This window comes from Oncorhynchus clarkii, chromosome 13 (assembly GCF_045791955.1).
Source record: "Oncorhynchus clarkii lewisi isolate Uvic-CL-2024 chromosome 13, UVic_Ocla_1.0, whole genome shotgun sequence".
In the NCBI taxonomy this organism is placed as follows: domain Eukaryota; kingdom Metazoa; phylum Chordata; class Actinopteri; order Salmoniformes; family Salmonidae; genus Oncorhynchus; species Oncorhynchus clarkii.
In genome coordinates, this window is record NC_092159.1 from 11,500,468 (window position 1) to 11,521,403 (window position 20,936).

The 20,936-nt window shown below is 44.3% G+C and overlaps 1 long non-coding RNA gene and 1 pseudogene across 1 annotated transcript; one reads left to right on the forward strand and one right to left on the reverse strand.

Moving 5' to 3' along the window:
* Positions 1 to 1,628: 1,628 nt before the first annotated feature.
* Positions 1,629 to 9,408, reverse strand: LOC139423749 (amine sulfotransferase-like; annotated as a pseudogene).
* Positions 4,432 to 7,856, forward strand: LOC139423750 (uncharacterized). Its single transcript, XR_011635874.1, has 3 exons — positions 4,432 to 4,442; positions 6,578 to 6,647; positions 7,725 to 7,856. It is a non-coding gene; the product is annotated as an uncharacterized lncRNA (long non-coding RNA).
* Positions 9,409 to 20,936: the final 11,528 nt, after the last annotated feature.

Below are 20,936 nucleotides of genomic sequence, written 5' to 3' on the forward strand. Positions count from 1 at the left end.
TATTCCATTATAGAGTTCTATTAAACTGTATAGAGTTCTATTAAACTGTATTCCATTATAGAGTTCTATTAAACTGTATTCCATTATAGAGTTCTATTAAACTGTATTCCATTATAGAGTTCTATTAAACTGTATTCCATTATAGAGTTCTGTTAAACTGTATTCCATTATAGAGTTCTATTAAACTGTATTCCATTATAGAGTTCTATTAAACTGTATTCCATTATAGAGTTCTATTAAACTATATTCCATTATAGAGTTCTATTAAACTGTATTCAATTATAGAGTTCTATTAAACTGTATTCCATTATAGAGTTCTATTAAACTGTATCCCATTATAGAGTTCTATTAAACTGTATTCCATTATAGAGTTCTATTAAACTGTATTCCATTATAGAGTTCTATTAAACGGTATTCCATTATAGAGTTCTATTAAACTGTATTCCATTATAGAGTTCTATTAAACTGTATTCCATTATAGAGTTCTATTAAACTTTATTCAATTATAGAGTTCTATTAAACTTTATTCACTTATAGAGTTCTATTAAACTGTATTCCATTATAGAGTTCTATTAAACTGTATTCCATTATAGAGTTCTATTAAACTATATTCCATTATAGAGTTCTATTAAACTGTATTCCATTATAGAGTTCTATTAAACTGTATTCCATTATAGAGTTCTATTAAACTATATTCCATTATAGAGTTCTATTAAACTGTATTCCATTATAGAGTTCTATTAAACTGTATTCCATTATAGAGTTCTATTAAACTGTATTCCATTATAGAGTTCTATTAAACTGTATTCCATTATAGAGTTCTATTAAACTGTATAGAGTTCTATTAAACTGTATTCCATTATAGAGTTCTATTAAACTGTATTACATTATAGAGTTCTATTAAACTATATTCCATTATAGAGTTCTATTAAACTGTATTCCATTATAGAGTTCTATTAAACTGTATTCCATTATAGAGTTCTATTAAACTGTATTCCATTATAGAGTTCTATTAAACTGTATTCCATTATAGAGTTCTATTAAACTGTATTCCATTATAGAGTTCTATTAAACTGTATCCCATTATAGAGTTCTATTAAACTGTATTCCATTATAGAGTTCTATTAAACTGTATTCCATTATAGAGTTCTATTAAACTGTATTCCATTATAGAGTTCTATTAAACTTTATTCAATTATACAGTTATATTAAACTTTATTCAATTGTACAGTTCTATTCAACTCGATTCAATGATACAGTTCTATTAAACTTGATTAAATTATACAGTTATATTCAATTATAAGTTCTATTCAATTATTCAGTTCTATTAAATTGTACAGCTCTATTCAACTCGATTAAATTATGAAGTTCTATTCAATTAAAACAGTTCTATTAAGTTCTATATAATTGTATAGTGACACATGTTTTATTAGATTCTATAGTGACAAATGTTTTATATAAATCTATAGTGACAAGTGTTGTACTAGATTCCACAGTGACACATGTTTTATTAGATTCTATAGTGACAAATGTTTTATATAAATCTATAGTGTTGTACTAGATTCCACAGTGACACATGTTTTATTAGATTCTATAGTGACACATGTTTTATATAAATCTATAGTGTTGTACTAGATTCCACAGTGACACATGTTTTATTAAATTCTATAGTGACAAATGGCCTGTTTTCCAAATGGCACCCGATTTCCCTATATAGTGCACTACTTTTGACAAGGCCCATATGGCTCTGATTAAAAGTAGTGTATTATACTGTATATGGAAATAGGGTTCCATTTGGAACCCATCCATGTTCTATTCAGATCTATAGTGACAGGTGACCTCCGGGACCGATGGTTTGGGCGGCTCTGTGATGTTGGTTGATGTCCCAGGTGAACCTTAGAGGCAGGTCCTTCATCTTCTCATCAAACACCTGGTCAAAGCGTTCACTCTGGGCCACCGTCAACGAGTTCTTCCAGTCTCCTATGGTACCTGTGCAGAACACACACACACACACACACACACACACACACACACACACACACACACACACACACACACATATATATTCAGATGAGCCAAAGCGATACAAAACAAGTGCTGATCTAGGATCAGGGCCCGTAATTATAAAGCCTCTCACAGCAGGAGTGCTGATCTAGGATCAGGGAGCGTATTCATAAAGCCTCACACAGCAGGAGTGCTGATCTAGGATCAGGGAGCGTATTTATAAAGCCTCTCACAGCAGGAGTGCTGATCTAGGATCAGGGAGCGTATTTATAAAGCCTCTCACAGCAGGAGTGCTGATCTAGGATCAGGACCCACCTGTCCATATCGTCTTATCAATTATGATCTAAAAGGGAAAACTGATCCTTTATCAGCACTCCTACTGTAACTATTTGTGTGTGTATGTATGTGTGCATATGTGTGTTTGCTCATGTGTGTGTGCATATGTATGTTTGCTCATGTGTGTGTGCGTATGTATGTTTGCTTATGTGTGTGTGCGTGCGTGTGTGTGTACCTTTCCGTAGGAAGTGTCCTTTCTCCAGAACGAGCACGTCTTTGGGCAGAAACTCATAGTTGGCTTTTGGATCCTTTTTCATGTTCTTGAACCTGTCAATCAATCAATCAATCATGAATTATCAGACAGATCATATTATATTAGTCCTCATTGAGGCTGTTCATTTTGCAGCATACACAATATACAGTCAAAAAGACAGGATAGAGCACATAAACAACAGGTTCCAACCTGGCCTTCTCAACAATGCGGTCAATGGCCGAGGGGGTCAGGTCCTTCCCGAGGAAATCACAGATATCCACCACCACTGATCTCAGGTCCTGAGAGAGAGGGGAGGGAGAGAGAGAGAGAGGAGGGAGAGAGAGAGAGAGAGAGAGAGAGAGAGAGAGAGAGAGAGAGAGAGAGAGAGAGAAAGAAAGAAAGAGAGGGATGGGTGAAGAGAGAGAGAGGGAGAGGGATGGGTGAAGAGAGAGAGAGAGAGAAAGAAAGAGAGGGATGGGTGAAGAGAGAGAGAGAGAGGGAGAGGGAGAGGGATGGGTGAAGAGAGAGAGAGAGAGAGAGAGAGAGAGAGAGAGGGAGAGAGATGGGTGAAGAGAGAGAGAGAGAGAGAGAGAGAGAGAGAGAGAGAGAGAGAGAGAGAGAGATGGGTGGGTGGGTGGGTGGGTGGGTGGGTGGGTGAAGATAGAGAGAGAGAGATGGGTGGGTGAAGATAGAGAGAGGGAGAGGGATGGGTGAAGAGAGAGAGAGAGGGGGAGAGGGATGGGTGAAGAGAGAGAGAGAGAGAGGGGGAGAGGGATGGGTGAAGAGAGAGAGAGGGAGGGGCAGACATTGGGTAGTTGCCCTGTATGTCATACAGCATAAAAGTGTTTCTCAGCGAGAGAGAGAGAGGGAGAAACAGACCGACTAGGAAGCAGACAGACTGCTTGAGCCTGCTTCCCAAATAGCCCCCTATTTCCTACTTAATGCACTACTGTTGACAAGAGGGCCCTGGATTCCATTTAAGATGCAGAAAACCCTTTACTGTACCTTGATCATGTCCTCGTACTTGACAAAGAGAATGTCATACTGCTCTCTCTTGGTGTACCACTCACGGATGTGATCAAACCACGATCCACCCACCACTGTCAACAACACACAGACACATACGCTATTGGACAGGACTTAAAACGTCTTCAACAGTGGCTGACATTTATCCCCCAAAAAACATATAGAAAAAGAGATGATGCGTACCAAACATATTATGGTTTATGCACATATCAACTGTGTAAAAGTTACAAAAGTGTACAGAGTAAGGAGCAGTTGATGTTACACAGTACACTTTACAGCACACGGTACACTTTACAGCACACGGTACACTTTACAGCACACGGTACACTTTACAGCACACGGTACACTTTACAGCACACGGTACACTTTACAGCACACGGTACACTTTACAGCACACGGTACACTTTACAGGACACGGTACACTTTACAGTACACGGTACACTTTACAGCACACTGTGCACTTTACAGCACACGGTACACTTTACAGCACACGGTACACTTTACAGCACACGGTACTGCAACACGTTTCCACCTTACTTTTCCCTGTCAGGTACTGCTATGTGACATGTTTTGTTGGGTTCCAATTTGAAATCTACTTCCTGTCACTATGTAAGAACGTATTGATTACGCTACATGTATGATAACTGTATGTGTTTAGGGTGTCAGTGGAGGGTGAACAAGGAACTGTGCATTGAAAGTTACCGAGAGAGACAAGGAGGAGTTTGTGTCTGTTCAAACATGTCATTGTTGGTTCAGTCTGTTCAAACATGTCATCGTTAATAGATAAAGAAGGGAAGGAAAGGGAAAGGCGCTGAATAGGCAGACAGCCTAAGGAACTAGGGAGGAGTGAGGAATTTGGCTCAAGGTCAAGTCAACAGATGAAGTGAGAAGAAACCTCTGTGAGGGGGGGGGGGGCAGAAGGGTTCACCCTAGGGCTGTTGAGTTATGATTTACGGTACATAATTGCCTATAATCCGAAATCAAACACATTTGAGTAACCACCTTTGTGTGTGGATTATTATGCATACTTGGTTTGTATGTTTAGACTGATGCTCCACTCCAATATGTCTATCCACAAGTCTGGGAGAGAACGTTGAGTCCTAGGCCATTAAGCTGTAAGACAGGTTGTCAACTGTTTAGTGAAATATGTTTCACTGCATAAACATGTTACTATCGATGTTCCTGTGCAGATTTCACTTGGTTTCCCAAATGAAGCACTGGGTAGCTGCAGGAACAGTGTTGAAGAGCCCATTGCACACAGAGTTTGGTCGGAACATCACGTGTTGTGCAGCGAGAGCATGCTCCCCCGACAGTGGTTGATGCTTGGCGTGAAATAAGTGTTCTTGTATTTATTTCTCAGCTTCTCATATTAAATAAGCACAGCTCTGCTATGAAACCGAAGTAGCCTACCTGGCATCATTAAAAACGGACTGGCGGGAAAGCGCGCAGCCTCCATTCCCAATTACAGTGCATACAGATGGTGCCCGAGTCCTCTGAGACGACTAATTTCGGGGGACAGTAAGTGCTACTGTGCAGATGTTTTCTTCACTGACTAGTGAGCAACAGCAAGCACTCCTGAAAGCGACCGGAGTTTAAGGCATAGGGGTATTTGGCCTCTGTGCTGTTGCTCAAGTTGACAAAATCTAAGACAAAAAATGTGCATTTAGTTCAGTGTGGAGTAACAGGGACAGAATCAAAAGTTATGCAACTAAAACCCATTCCATTTACAATAGGTCCAGCCAGTAATCATACCGGGCTCATTCTTTTTGGGAGCTGGGATAGAACCGATTTTGGGTTTGAATAATCTATGTGAAATGCCAGGGGAATGGATTCTAAAAAGTAACAAGTTAAAGTTGGCACGAGGACCAAACACTCCTAGCACGCAAAAAAAAAAAAAACGCTTTGGTGAGAAACTTTATTCTGTCTTATTCTGAAATAGCTTTATTGGCGAAAGGTAGGAGGGGGGGTCTCGCGAGAGAGTAAAGTGGAGTTACGAGTATGAAGGAGCATTTCTAGCACATTGTGTTAAGCACCTGTATTGGGGTAGAATTGCCCTCTTAAATGTCTGTGCATTAGTAGGATGGGCACGGTAGTGGAGGGTAAACTCGAACTACCCCCGTTTCACCCTCCTTCGGCAAGTACGCAGAATCATGGAGTCATGTACTGGCGTAAATATTTAAACTCAGTGGCAAGAAGAATGCCACCGTGCCTATTCGGGTCCGTTCGTAAATTCGCTCTGGCTATCTACTACATTTCTCGTCTGAGTGTGCCAGAGCGCAGAATAACGGATGAATTTACAAACGCTCAACACATGTTGAATATGGCCGGTGTCAGTAAACTTCGGCAAAAAAAAAGGTTAATTAAAGGTTAATTGTAGGGGCCTGCGTACTGGGAAATGCATAGCATTGAGATACCGATCTGGCATTAACATGCCACTCATGAAAGTGTAAGACAGGGACAAACCGGAGCTGTACTGAGAAAAGTTCATGCTAGAAATAGAAGATTAATATACTTTATGTTAACATTAGTAGTACATACTGTATATATTTCTCCCTTTCTGTAAATGTACATTCTGCCAAGTGTCGGTTAGTGCTAAGGTGATGATGTTAAATTCGAGTGATAGACTAACTGAAGCACTAGGGACTGTCATTCTAAATGTGGGTTGGATAATTTATCAATTGTTGTAATTATGATGCGGAAAGGCTGTAAGGAGAGACAGAGCGCTGGCCCTCAACTGTGAGGGGAGCTCAAAGGGAGGGTGCACGACTCACCCTGCAGGTGGTTTCTGAAACGAATGAATAATTTGTAAGAATCCATTGAGAACTACGGATGACATGGAGTGAGAACACCAGTAAACATGCAGCCTGAGGGGGGGGGGGGGGGGCTGGACACAAGCATGAGGAGGAGGATCCCAGCGGAAAGTCAGGATAAGGGAGGGTGGGAATCGTCATGTTGTTAAACTTCGAGTTGAACTATTTAATAATCATTGCAATATTTTGTGTTCTCTCTCTTTCCTAGTTTTCTTTTCTACTATCACTCTCTTAGGAACCCGAAAGAGGAAGAGAACGGGAATATCTCCAACAGAAATGTAATTATCGGTTGTATGTAGGAGGAACAATGAAAGATGGGGGGGAATTAAATTACGAGGGTGATTGGTGTGGTTATAACGACGGTATGAGGGATTTAAGCCTTGGGTGTAGACTAAGCACAATATACACTAGGCAATTTCACAGTTTATTTCATGTTGAACAGTATGGAGTCACGATTCAAACAAGAGGGGACTGTTGGGTGCCAATTTGAAATCGACTTATTCCTGTCACTGTATAAGACCATATTGATGACATGTATAATAAGTGTAGGTTGTAGTGTCAGTGGACAAGGGACTGTGTGGAAAGTTACTGAGAGAGACAAGGAGGAGTTTAGAACGTTTCTGTTTGTTCCAACATGTCACTGTTACATTATAATATCCCAAGTAGGGAGGCGAAGGGTTATTTCTGTTTGTTCCAACATGTCACTGTTACATTATAATATCCCAAGTAGGGAGGCGAAGGGTTATTTCTGTTTGTTCCAACATGTCACTGTTACATTATAATATCCCAAGTAGGGAGGCGAAGGGTTATTTCTGTTTGTTCCAACATGTCACTGTTACATTATAATATCCCAAGTAGGGAGGCGAAGGGTTATTTCTGTTTGTTCCAACATGTCACTGTTACATTATAATATCCCAAGTAGGGAGGCGAAGAGTTATTTCTGTTTGTTCCAACATGTCACTGTTACATTATAATATCCCAAGTAGGGAGGCGAAGGGTTATTTCTGTTTGTTCCAACATGTCACTGTTACATTATAATATCCCAAGTAGGGAGGCGAAGAGTTATTTCTGTTTGTTCCAACATGTCACTGTTACATTATAATATCCCAAGTAGGGAGGCGAAGGGTTATTTCTGTTTGTTCCAACATGTCACTGTTACATTATAATATCCCAAGTAGGGAGGCGAAGGGTTATTTCTGTTTGTTCCAACATGTCACTGTTACATTATAATATCCCAAGTAGGGAGGCGAAGGGTTATTACTGTTTGTTAATAAGAAGCTAACAGAATAATTACAACGTTTGTCGTAATGACCTATAAGGAAAACACGTCACAATAACTTACTTTTCCCTGTCAGGTACTGGTCGAAGAAATCCTGGAAGCTGCTGGGTGTCTCCAGCTTGCACCACACGTGACAGAAGTGGTAGTAGGACACCATGTTGTCCTTCGGGTTTCTCATCACGTACACAATCTGAACACCACAAAGGAAGAAGAAGAAGAAGAAGATGACTTTATTGTAACTTGTCACAGATACACTGGGAAGTCCTCTTTTTTCCTTATGGTGGGCGGGCTTTACCCGTTTTCTGGTCAGTCTAGGCTTGGTGGTTGTACTTTGGGTCTCTTGGTGTTCAGGCTGGCGGGCAGCAGGTTTGGAGGCAGGTGGGAGATGAAGAGTCTAGGTGTGGGGCGCGGGCGCTCGGGGCGGGTGTCTGGGTACTCGAGCCAGGGCATCTTCTCCAGGTTGGTGGAGCTCTGGTCGGTGCCACTACTCTCAGGGTAGGCCGCCTCCACCACCTGGACCAGGATCTGCTGGGTCCATATCGTACCTACACACACACACATACACACATATACACACACATATACATACATACATATACACACACACACATATACACACACATATACATACATACATATACACACACACACATATACACACACATATACATACATATACACACACACATACATATACACACACACACATACACACATATACATACACACACACATATACACACACACACACACATATACACACACACACACACACACATATACACACACACACATACACACACACACACACATATACACACACACAGAGGAAAGTTATTGCACTACGCCCTATATTGAGGGGTTTATATAGTATGATGTGATAATTGACGTGGAAGCTGCAGCCCTTTAACTTCCAAGACAAATGTCCTTTCATGGAAAATAAAGTTGTGTTTATTATACACACATCTTTATTGTCCCAAATGGGACATTAGTGGTGCAGTCAGGGTAAAAAAACATTAAAAACAGTAACCACCAACTCATTTTTGTAAAATTCTATAATTGTTTATTTTACTTAGAAAGTGTGGCACAGATTGAGTAGATCAGTGGGAGGAAATCCCAGTTAATCCATTGTTGGATTTGAATTTAATTGAGCAAAATGTGACACCTCTGAAAAGGGTACGAGGACTTTCACTAAGCGATCGGTGAATCTCAAACCAACCCCTTGCTCTTACCAACAATATCACATGCTGAGAGGAAACTCATAGGGTGACTTCCAAAGAGCGGCGAGGGTATCAATAAACCCATCAACGTTGGAACACACTTGTGACTTGAATGATGCAATTTTGTTCCACATTTAAGTAATTCAACAAACATGGAATGCAAATGAACAAGTTCCCCCTGTCATTTTACAAGATAAAAACCTTTGTAATAGATGACATTTTAATTTGGCAGGTGTTTAATTTATTACTGTACAGGAAACCGGTCCGTACCGGAAAATATGCGGCAAAAGCTTCGGCTGGTGAATCTCTCTATTGTTTTTATCATCATTTTTACGACACCAAACACAAACTCACATGATTTGGGATAGGAGACGAGGAAAATGTCAGTTTCTTGAATCTCAAAGCTCTGGAGGGAGTCAATGTACTGGGGGTCGGTCTCTCCCACGGTAAAGTTGTACCCTCTGTGTGTGAACAGGTGGGACTCAACAGGTCCAGCCCTTCCACTGATGGCGGAGAGGTGTGGTCTGGAGAGTGAAACATGACGACAGTTGGCTAGACAATGGTGAGGAATGAGAGCAGCAGAATCTGTTATATCCAGGTCTGTCTACTCTTCAGGTTGGAGGAGGAGGAGAAAAGAGGAGGGGTAGAAGGACATTTACAGGTCTGTCTACACTTCAGGTTGGAGGAGGAGGAGAAAAGAGGAGGGGTAGAAGGACGTTTACAGGTCTGTCTACACTTCAGGTTGGAGGAGGAGGAGAAAAGAGGAGGGGTAGAAGGACGTTTACAGGTCTGTCTACTCTTCAGGTTGGAGGAGGAGGAGAAAAGAGGAGGGGTAGAAGGACGTTTACAGGTCTGTCTACACTTCAGGTTGGAGGAGGAGGAGAAAAGAGGAGGGGTAGAAGGACGTTTACAGGTCTGTCTACTCTTCAGGTTGGAGGAGGAGAAGAAAAGAGGAGGGGTAGAAGGACGTTTACAGGTCTGTCTACTCTTCAGGTTGGAGGAGGAGGAGAAAAGAGGAGGGGTAGAAGGACATTTACAGGTCTTTCTACACTTCAGGTTGGAGGAGGAGGAGAAAAGAGGAGGGGTAGAAGGACGTTTACAGGTCTGTCTACTCTTCAGGTTGGAGGAGGAGGAGAAAAGAAGAGGGGTAGAAGGACATTTACAGGTCTGTCTACTCTTCAGGTTGGAGGAGGAGGAGAAAAGAGGAGGGGTAGAAGGACGTTTACAGGTCTTTCTACTCTTCAGGTTGGAGGAGGAGGAGAAAAGAGGAGGGGTAGAAGGACATTTACAGGTCTGTCTACACTTCAGGTTGGAGGAGGAGGAGAAAAGAGGAGGGGTAGAAGGACATTTACAGGTCTGTCTACTCTTCAGGTTGGAGGAGGAGGAGAAAAGAGGAGGGGTAGAAGGACATTTACAGGTCTGTCTACTCTTCAGGTTGGAGGAGGAGGAGAAAAGAGGAGGGGAAGAAGGACATTTACAGGTCTGTCTACACTTCAGGTTGGAGGAGGAGGAGAAAAGAGGAGGGGTAGAAGGACATTTACAGGTCTGTCTACTCTTCAGGTTGGAGGAGGAGGAGAAAAGAGGAGGGGTAGAAGGACGTTTACAGGTCTGTCTACTCTTCAGGTTGGAGGAGGAGGAGAAAAGAGGAGGGGTAGAAGGACATTTACAGGTCTGTCTACACTTCAGGTTGGAGGAGGAGGAGAAAAGAGGAGGGGTAGAAGGACATTTACAGGTCTGTCTACTCTTCAGGTTGGAGGAGGAGGAGAAAAGAGGAGGGGTAGAAGGACGTTTACAGGTCTGTCTACACTTCAGGTTGGAGGAGGAGGAGAAAAGAGGAGGGGTAGAAGGACATTTACAGGTCTGTCTACACTTCAGGTTGGAGGAGGAGGAGAAAAGAGGAGGGGTAGAAGGACATTTACAGGTCTGTCTACTCTTCAGGTTGGAGGAGGAGGAGAAAAGAGGAGGGGTAGAAGGACATTTACAGGTCTGTCTACTCTTCAGGTTGGAGGAGGAGGAGAAAAGAGGAGGGGTAGAAGGACATTTACAGGTCTGTCTACTCTTCAGGTTGGAGGAGGAGGAGAAAAGAGGAGGGGTAGAAGGACATTTACAGGTCTGTCTACACTTCAGGTTGGAGGAGGAGGAGAAAAGAGGAGGGGTAGAAGGACATTTACAGGTCTTTCTACTCTTCAGGTTGGAGGAGGAGGAGAAAAGAGGAGGGGTAGAAGGACATTTACAGGTCTGTCTACACTTCAGGTTGGAGGAGGAGGAGAAAAGAGGAGGGGTAGAAGGACATTTACAGGTCTGTCTACACTTCAGGTTGGAGGAGGAGGAGAAAAGAGGAGGGGTAGAAGGACATTTACAGGTCTGTCTACTCTTCAGGTTGGAGGAGGAGGAGAAAAGAGGAGGGGTAGAAGGACATTTACAGGTCTTTCTACTCTTCAGGTTGGAGGAGGAGGAGAAAAGAGGAGGGGTAGAAGGACATTTACAGGTCTTTCTACTCTTCAGGTTGGAGGAGGAGGAGAAAAGAGGAGGGGTAGAAGGACATTTACAGGTCTGTCTACTCTTCAGGTTGGAGGAGGAGGAGAAAAGAGGAGGGGTAGAAGGACGTTTACAGGTCTGTCTACACTTCAGGTTGGAGGAGGAGGAGAAAAGAGGAGGGGTAGAAGGACGTTTACAGGTCTGTCTACACTTCAGGTTGGAGGAGGAGGAGAAAAGAGGAGGGGTAGAAGGACATTTACAGGTCTGTCTACTCTTCAGGTTGGAGGAGGAGGAGAAAAGAGGAGGGGTAGAAGGACGTTTACAGGTCTGTCTACACTTCAGGTTGGAGGAGGAGGAGAAAAGAGGAGGGGTAGAAGGACATTTACAGGTCTTTCTACTCTTCAGGTTGGAGGAGGAGGAGAAAAGAGGAGGGGTAGAAGGACATTTACAGGTCTGTCTACTCTTCAGGTTGGAGGAGGAGGAGAAAAGAGGAGGGGTAGAAGGACGTTTACAGGTCTGTCTACACTTCAGGTTGGAGGAGGAGGAGAAAAGAGGAGGGGTAGAAGGACATTTACAGGTCTGTCTACACTTCAGGTTGGAGGAGGAGGAGAAAAGAGGAGGGGTAGAAGGACGTTTACAGGTCTGTCTACACTTCAGGTTGGAGGAGGAGGAGAAAAGAGGAGGGGTAGAAGGACATTTACAGGTCTGTCTACACTTCAGGTTGGAGGAGGAGGAGAAAAGAGGAGGGGTAGAAGGACGTTTACAGGTCTGTCTACACTTCAGGTTGGAGGAGGAGGAGAAAAGAGGAGGGGTAGAAGGACATTTACAGGTCTGTCTACACTTCAGGTTGGAGGAGGAGGAGAAAAGAGGAGGGGTAGAAGGACATTTACAGGTCTGTCTACACTTCAGGTTGGAGGAGGAGGAGAAAAGAGGAGGGGTAGAAGGACATTTACAGGTCTGTCTACACTTCAGGTTGGAGGAGGAGGAGAAAAGAGGAGGGGTAGAAGGACATTTACAGGTCTGTCTACACTTCAGGTTGGAGGAGGAGGAGAAAAGAGGAGGGATAGAAGGACATTTACAGGTCTGTCTACTCTTCAGGTTGGAGGAGGAGGAGAAAAGAGGAGGGGTAGAAGGACGTTTACAGGTCTGTCTACACTTCAGGTTGGAGGAGGAGGAGAAAAGAGGAGGGGTAGAAGGACATTTACAGGTCTGTCTACACTTCAGGTTGGAGGAGGAGGAGAAAAGAGGAGGGGTAGAAGGACATTTACAGGTCTGTCTACACTTCAGGTTGGAGGAGGAGGAGAAAAGAGGAGGGGTAGAAGGACATTTACAGGTCTTTCTACTCTTCAGGTTGGAGCAGGAGGAGAAAAGAGGAGGGGTAGAAGGACATTTACAGGTCTGTCTACACTTCAGGTTGGAGGAGGAGGAGAAAAGAGGAGGGGTAGAAGGACATTTACAGGTCTTTCTACTCTTCAGGTTGGAGGAGGAGGAGAAAAGAGGAGGGGTAGAAGGACGTTTACAGGTCTTTCTACTCTTCAGGTTGGAGGAGGAGGAGAAAAGAGGAGGGGTAGAAGGACATTTACAGGTCTGTCTACACTTCAGGTTGGAGGAGGAGGAGAAAAGAGGAGGGGTAGAAGGACATTTACAGGTCTGTCTACACTTCAGGTTGGAGGAGGAGGAGAAAAGAGGAGGGGTAGAAGGACATTTACAGGTCTGTCTACACTTCAGGTTGGAGGAGGAGGAGAAAAGAGGAGGGGTAGAAGGACGTTTACAGGTCTGTCTACACTTCAGGTTGGAGGAGGAGGAGAAAAGAGGAGGGGTAGAAGGACATTTACAGGTCTTTCTACTCTTCAGGTTGGAGGAGGAGGAGAAAAGAGGAGGGGTAGAAGGACATTTACAGGTCTGTCTACACTTCAGGTTGGAGGAGGAGGAGAAAAGAGGAGGGGTAGAAGGACATTTACAGGTCTTTCTACTCTTCAGGTTGGAGGAGGAGGAGAAAAGAGGAGGGGTAGAAGGACGTTTACAGGTCTTTCTACTCTTCAGGTTGGAGGAGGAGGAGAAAAGAGGAGGGGTAGAAGGACATTTACAGGTCTGTCTACACTTCAGGTTGGAGGAGGAGGAGAAAAGAGGAGGGGTAGAAGGACATTTACAGGTCTGTCTACACTTCAGGTTGGAGGAGGAGGAGAAAAGAGGAGGGGTAGAAGGACATTTACAGGTCTGTCTACTCTTCAGGTTGGAGGAGGAGGAGAAAAGAGGAGGGGTAGAAGGACATTTACAGGTCTGTCTACTCTTCAGGTTGGAGGAGGAGGAGAAAAGAGGAGGGGTAGAAGGACATTTACAGGTCTGTCTACACTTCAGGTTGGAGGAGGAGGAGAAAAGAGGAGGGGTAGAAGGACATTTACAGGTCTTTCTACTCTTCAGGTTGGAGGAGGAGGAGAAAAGAGGAGGGGTAGAAGGACATTTACAGGTCTGTCTACACTTCAGGTTGGAGGAGGAGGAGAAAAGAGGAGGGGTAGAAGGACATTTACAGGTCTGTCTACACTTCAGGTTGGAGGAGGAGGAGAAAAGAGGAGGGGTAGAAGGACATTTACAGGTCTGTCTACTCTTCAGGTTGGAGGAGGAGGAGAAAAGAGGAGGGGTAGAAGGACATTTACAGGTCTTTCTACTCTTCAGGTTGGAGGAGGAGGAGAAAAGAGGAGGGGTAGAAGGACATTTACAGGTCTTTCTACTCTTCAGGTTGGAGGAGGAGGAGAAAAGAGGAGGGGTAGAAGGACATTTACAGGTCTGTCTACTCTTCAGGTTGGAGGAGGAGGAGAAAAGAGGAGGGGTAGAAGGACGTTTACAGGTCTGTCTACACTTCAGGTTGGAGGAGGAGGAGAAAAGAGGAGGGGTAGAAGGACGTTTACAGGTCTGTCTACACTTCAGGTTGGAGGAGGAGGAGAAAAGAGGAGGGGTAGAAGGACATTTACAGGTCTGTCTACTCTTCAGGTTGGAGGAGGAGGAGAAAAGAGGAGGGGTAGAAGGACGTTTACAGGTCTGTCTACACTTCAGGTTGGAGGAGGAGGAGAAAAGAGGAGGGGTAGAAGGACATTTACAGGTCTTTCTACTCTTCAGGTTGGAGGAGGAGGAGAAAAGAGGAGGGGTAGAAGGACATTTACAGGTCTGTCTACTCTTCAGGTTGGAGGAGGAGGAGAAAAGAGGAGGGGTAGAAGGACGTTTACAGGTCTGTCTACACTTCAGGTTGGAGGAGGAGGAGAAAAGAGGAGGGGTAGAAGGACATTTACAGGTCTGTCTACACTTCAGGTTGGAGGAGGAGGAGAAAAGAGGAGGGGTAGAAGGACGTTTACAGGTCTGTCTACACTTCAGGTTGGAGGAGGAGGAGGAAAAGAGGAGGGGTAGAAGGACATTTACAGGTCTGTCTACACTTCAGGTTGGAGGAGGAGGAGAAAAGAGGAGGGGTAGAAGGACGTTTACAGGTCTGTCTACACTTCAGGTTGGAGGAGGAGGAGAAAAGAGGAGGGGTAGAAGGACATTTACAGGTCTGTCTACACTTCAGGTTGGAGGAGGAGGAGAAAAGAGGAGGGGTAGAAGGACATTTACAGGTCTGTCTACACTTCAGGTTGGAGGAGGAGGAGAAAAGAGGAGGGGTAGAAGGACATTTACAGGTCTGTCTACACTTCAGGTTGGAGGAGGAGGAGAAAAGAGGAGGGGTAGAAGGACATTTACAGGTCTGTCTACACTTCAGGTTGGAGGAGGAGGAGAAAAGAGGAGGGATAGAAGGACATTTACAGGTCTGTCTACTCTTCAGGTTGGAGGAGGAGGAGAAAAGAGGAGGGGTAGAAGGACGTTTACAGGTCTGTCTACACTTCAGGTTGGAGGAGGAGGAGAAAAGAGGAGGGGTAGAAGGACATTTACAGGTCTGTCTACACTTCAGGTTGGAGGAGGAGGAGAAAAGAGGAGGGGTAGAAGGACATTTACAGGTCTGTCTACACTTCAGGTTGGAGGAGGAGGAGAAAAGAGGAGGGGTAGAAGGACGTTTACAGGTCTGTCTACACTTCAGGTTGGAGGAGGAGGAGAAAAGAGGAGGGGTAGAAGGACATTTACAGGTCTTTCTACTCTTCAGGTTGGAGCAGGAGGAGAAAAGAGGAGGGGTAGAAGGACATTTACAGGTCTGTCTACACTTCAGGTTGGAGGAGGAGGAGAAAAGAGGAGGGGTAGAAGGACATTTACAGGTCTTTCTACTCTTCAGGTTGGAGGAGGAGGAGAAAAGAGGAGGGGTAGAAGGACGTTTACAGGTTGGAGGAGGAGGAGAAAAGAGGAGGGGTAGAAGGACATTTACAGGTCTTTCTACTCTTCAGGTTGGAGGAGGAGGAGAAAAGAGGAGGGGTAGAAGGACATTTACAGGTCTGTCTACACTTCAGGTTGGAGGAGGAGGAGAAAAGAGGAGGGGTAGAAGGACATTTACAGGTCTGTCTACACTTCAGGTTGGAGGAGGAGGAGAAAAGAGGAGGGGTAGAAGGACATTTACAGGTCTGTCTACACTTCAGGTTGGAGGAGGAGGAGAAAAGAGGAGGGGTAGAAGGACGTTTACAGGTCTGTCTACACTTCAGGTTGGAGGAGGAGGGAAAAGAGGAGGGGTAGAAGGACATTTACAGGTCTTTCTACTCTTCAGGTTGGAGGAGGAGGAGAAAAGAGGAGGGGTAGAAGGACATTTACAGGTCTGTCTACACTTCAGGTTGGAGGAGGAGGAGAAAAGAGGAGGGGTAGAAGGACATTTACAGGTCTTTCTACTCTTCAGGTTGGAGGAGGAGGAGAAAAGAGGAGGGGTAGAAGGAAGTTTACAGGTCTTTCTACTCTTCAGGTTGGAGGAGGAGGAGAAAAGAGGAGGGGTAGAAGGACATTTACAGGTCTGTCTACACTTCAGGTTGGAGGAGGAGGAGAAAAGAGGAGGGGTAGAAGGACATTTACAGGTCTGTCTACACTTCAGGTTGGAGGAGGAGGAGAAAAGAGGAGGGGTAGAAGGACATTTACAGGTCTGTCTACACTTCAGGTTGGAGGAGGAGGAGAAAAGAGGAGGGGTAGAAGGACGTTTACAGGTCTGTCTACACTTCAGGTTGGAGGAGGAGGAGAAAAGAGGAGGGACAGAAGGACCTTTAAATATCTGTCTGTGCCTATTATATACTTTCTGAAAGTGTGCATCTGTCAAATTGGCTCATTAATTCCATAAATCACCATCCACCAACCTAATAATACCAGTAATACCAGTAACATGGCCTGAGGACATTGCTTACATTGCTTGGACAAAAGGAACACCTACGTGAGAATGCTGTTCATTGACTACAGCTCAGCATTGCACAACATAGTGTCCTCAAAGGTCATCACTAAGCTAAGGACCCTGGGACTGAACACCTCTGCAATGTTTAGATACTACTTGTAGGTGATGGGCGGAGATATGGAGACTCTATATTTTTCAAACCGATATCGATATCATATCTGTTTGAATGAATGATATTGCTGATACTGTGTGGACTTTACTTCCACAGCTTTTTGAATTGGAGACAACTTCTTTCTGATTGTTCTGATTGAGGCTGGAACGAGTGCGCTGAGAGTCGGCAAGCAAGGTCAGGGAGTGTTTTAATAAATCAATGAAACAATGAACACGTACCACAAACAACGCACCGTCATGGAAACAGTCAGTAACACCTGGGGAAAGAACCAGGGGGGAGGGACAGACACAGGGAAGATAATCAAGGAGGTGCTGGAGTCCAGATGAGTGTCATGAGGCGCAGGTGCGCGAGACGATGGTGACAGGTGTCAGGGATAATCAGCAGCCTGATGACCTAGAGGCTGGGAGGGAGGATGCACTACCGTTCAAAAGTGTGGGGTCACTTAGAGATGTCCTTGTATTTTGAAATAAAAGCACATTTTTCTGTCCATTAAAATAACATCAGATTAATCAGAAATACAGTGTAGACATTGTTAATGTTGTAAATGACTATTGTAGCTGGAAACGGCTGATTTTTAATGTCAACAGTGAAGAGGTTTTCAGCTCCGCTAACATAATTGCAAAAGGGTTTTCTAATGATCAATTTAGCCTTTTAAAATGATCAACTTGGAATAGCTAACACAACGTGCCATTGGAACACAGGAGTGATGGCAGCTGTTTATCGTTGTCTCTGATTGGGGATCCTGTTTTTGTTGCCATTTTCCATTTTGGTTTTGTGGGTTATTGTCTATGTGTAGTTGCATGTCAGCACTTGTTGTAATTAGCGGCAGGTTCGTGTTGTTAGTTTGTTTAGTGTTCTTCCTTTATTAAAGAAGAATGTATTCGTATCACGCTGCGTCTTGGTCTCCTCGTTATGACCAACGTGACAGTCTGTTGTTATGTTCTTAGAGTAGATGTCTCGGCGGTTGTCGGTATTCGCATCCCAGGTTTACATCATTTTCTAGTTGCAGACTAGTAATTAGTATCTAAGATTTGCTCTTATTCTGTAGGGATTGAAAGTCTGAGAGTTGAACCTTTTCCAGCCGTGTGTTAAGGCTTCTAGGGATAGTGGGTGGAGGAGTCAGGCGCAGAGAGCAGGTTAGTTCCCAACGTGGGTCTTTATTCCAAAGACAGTGAAAACGGACATGCCAAACACAAGGGCGCATGAAATAACCCGTCCAAACAAACAGGACTAAAACTGTCCGGAAAAATAGAAACCCCAAAATAATCCAACATCATAAAACAGAGAACCAGCCCACACAATATCCAGCGGGCCTAGTGCCCTTAAATAGCCCACAAACAAAACTTAACTCAAAACAGGTGTAACCAATTAGACCAAACTAACAGAAACAAAAAAAAGGGAACACCATCTTCGGCGGGATGACACTGTGTAGCCAATGCTCCAAGCTGCATAGTTTTCTAGTTTTGGTACTCAACTATTTGCAATCACAGCTCCTGCAGTGGGTTTGCTTAGTCTTGGTACACAAACTTTTGCCACCTCAGCTTACACTGAAGTATGCGTGGTCTGAAGAGGATTTCCTCAGGAGGGGGTTTTATTCGTAACAATAGAAAAGGTGGTTCCATGACGCCAGATCATGTCTGTGCTCACGGGGGCGTGGCCGCTGACTAGTTCAACTTTACAGGGAATACAATTCTCTCAAAATTAAAGGTTAACATCATGTTACATCATTTCACAAATAGTTTCATCTTTACTCATTCATTTTATACAAGAATTAGATGCAAACACCATAATTGAGAAATGTGCACATTCAGAGATATAGTTACGTGTGTTTCCTGTTCTTCGTGAGGTCACCAAATGAAACACTTTCAACATAACTGTCCCTTAAGTGTCCACAGCCCCTTCCCACATTCTCACAAGTGGACCTAGAGTTTCATTTTCCCATTTTGGGGATTTAGGAGTTCGGCCACGCAAAGTCCTTTGTTCACTCTGTGGTCTCTCTCTCTGCATGAAAAGGGGGAGAGAGTCTCCACCAGGAATTTATGACCTGAGATAACAGAACCTGGGTGTAGGAGAGAGTGAGAGAGGGGGAAGCCACGATCTACACCCAGAAAGGGCCACGCCATGACACCTATAACAACCATATTACTACCATTACTACTACAACATGTTCTACTGCAGTCACTACCACCACTTCTACTATTTCACAACCAGAAATACTTCAAGACTGGCAAGCACACACATCTTCTTTTGGAAATGTCATTTTCAAGTTTTGTGTTGCAGTTTCACTGAACGTCCATAGGGATGCAGTGTGACCCCAGGTTTTAGCGGAGGATGTGGAAGAAACCACAGAACCACAGGCCATGATTCAATGACCGAGGAAACGCATCGACTGACTAACGCATTGAGATGTCACGGGTGCTTTTTAAGGGTAATTGACATGACCTATCATTCACAGTGTTTATCCTGGATGAATCTCTGATAATGTCTTTAAAAATGTGTATTTCCAGTAGTTCAGTGTGCAGGGGGAGGGAGGGAAAGAGGGAGGGTGAGGGGAGGGAGGGAGTGTGAGGGGAGGGAGGGTGGCGGGATGGAGTGAGTGTGAGGGGAGGGAGGGAGGGAGGGATGGAGGGAGGGAGGGAGGAGACGGACGGAGGGTGAGGGGAGGGAGAGGGGTGAGGGGTCGGAGGGTCCACACACACAGAACTGTGATGTCAGATGATTGCATAAACACAACTGAAGAATAGAGACAACAATATATGAGCACTCCCAGGAATACATAGACAGACATTATTAAGACAAGGTGAGATGTATGAGCAAGGCTCATCATGCTTTAGCAAGTGCAATGAGGAGGGAGGGAGGGAGGAGAAGGGGGAGGGGCTGTTCCCATGGAAACTGAGCAGTCAGCACATTTGTATGTTTTTCTGTGGACCCCTCTTGTTGGCATCCCATCCCGTGGTCCCAACCTCCTCTCTCTCTCTCTCTCTCTCTCTCTCTCTCTCTCTCTCTCTCGCTCTCTCCTGCTCGCTCTCCCTCTCTCGCTCTCTTTCTCTTTACCACAGCTGGACAGGGCAGCGGCACAAACACACACAACCACACACACATTGCATGCAGACACACACACACACACACACATATACACCACACACATACACACACAGTAGCACACACACTCGTGCACGCAGTCATAGCACACATATATACACACACACACAAACACACACACAGTCAAACACACACACCATGGCACTGCCCCCCTGAACCTGTTACCATGGTGACCACGGAGCCCCGACACTTGTGATGTTCATATGAGGAGTTCATATAGGCCTGGACAGGTCAGCGCAGTATCCTCACATTGTGTGTAAGTGAGTGTGTGTTGTGTGTGTGTGTGTTGCAAATAGTATTGGGCTACTTACTTCTACTCACTGTTTGGACCATTTTAATTAATTGTTTCATTTCATTTCAGTGTCCCTCTCTTGCTCCCTCTCTCTTTCGCTCTCTCTCTTTCTCACTCTCTCTCTCTCTCTCCCTCTCCCTCTCTCTGTTAAGGGGGTAATCAATATATTAAAAATGTTCAGCAGTGGCTCACTCCCCCGCATTCTAATCAGGGTCTACCAGCCCTTTAACGAGAGTAGGAGGGAGAGAGAAGGATAAAGGGAGTGTGAGGGAGAGAGAAGGATAAAGGGAGTGGGAGGGAGAGAGAAGGATAAAGGGAGTGGGAGGGAGAGAGAAGGATAAAGGGAGTGGGAGGGAGAGAGAAGGATAAAGGGAGTGGGAGGGAGAGAGAAGGATAAAGGGAGTGGGAGGGAGAGAGAGAGAAAGAAGAAGACAATTTGAATGTCCCATAACTGTGACATTGGTGTGACTTAAAGTGGAAGTTCGGGATTTTACAACTTGACGTTAGATGGTTACTCACTAGGGTTGTAAAGCTACCAGTAATTTGCCAAAGCTGCCGGAATCTTGGTAATTCATTTGGCTAAATAACTGGTAATATATGGTAACTTTGGTAATTTATATTCAAATAACTTTGAAAAAATGTATTCATATATAGTATACATGTTTTTATATCTGTGTCCATATTGTCCATACGTTTCTAGTGGATAGACCATATAGATCAAGAGAAAATAGCCTAGTTAATGGAAAAAG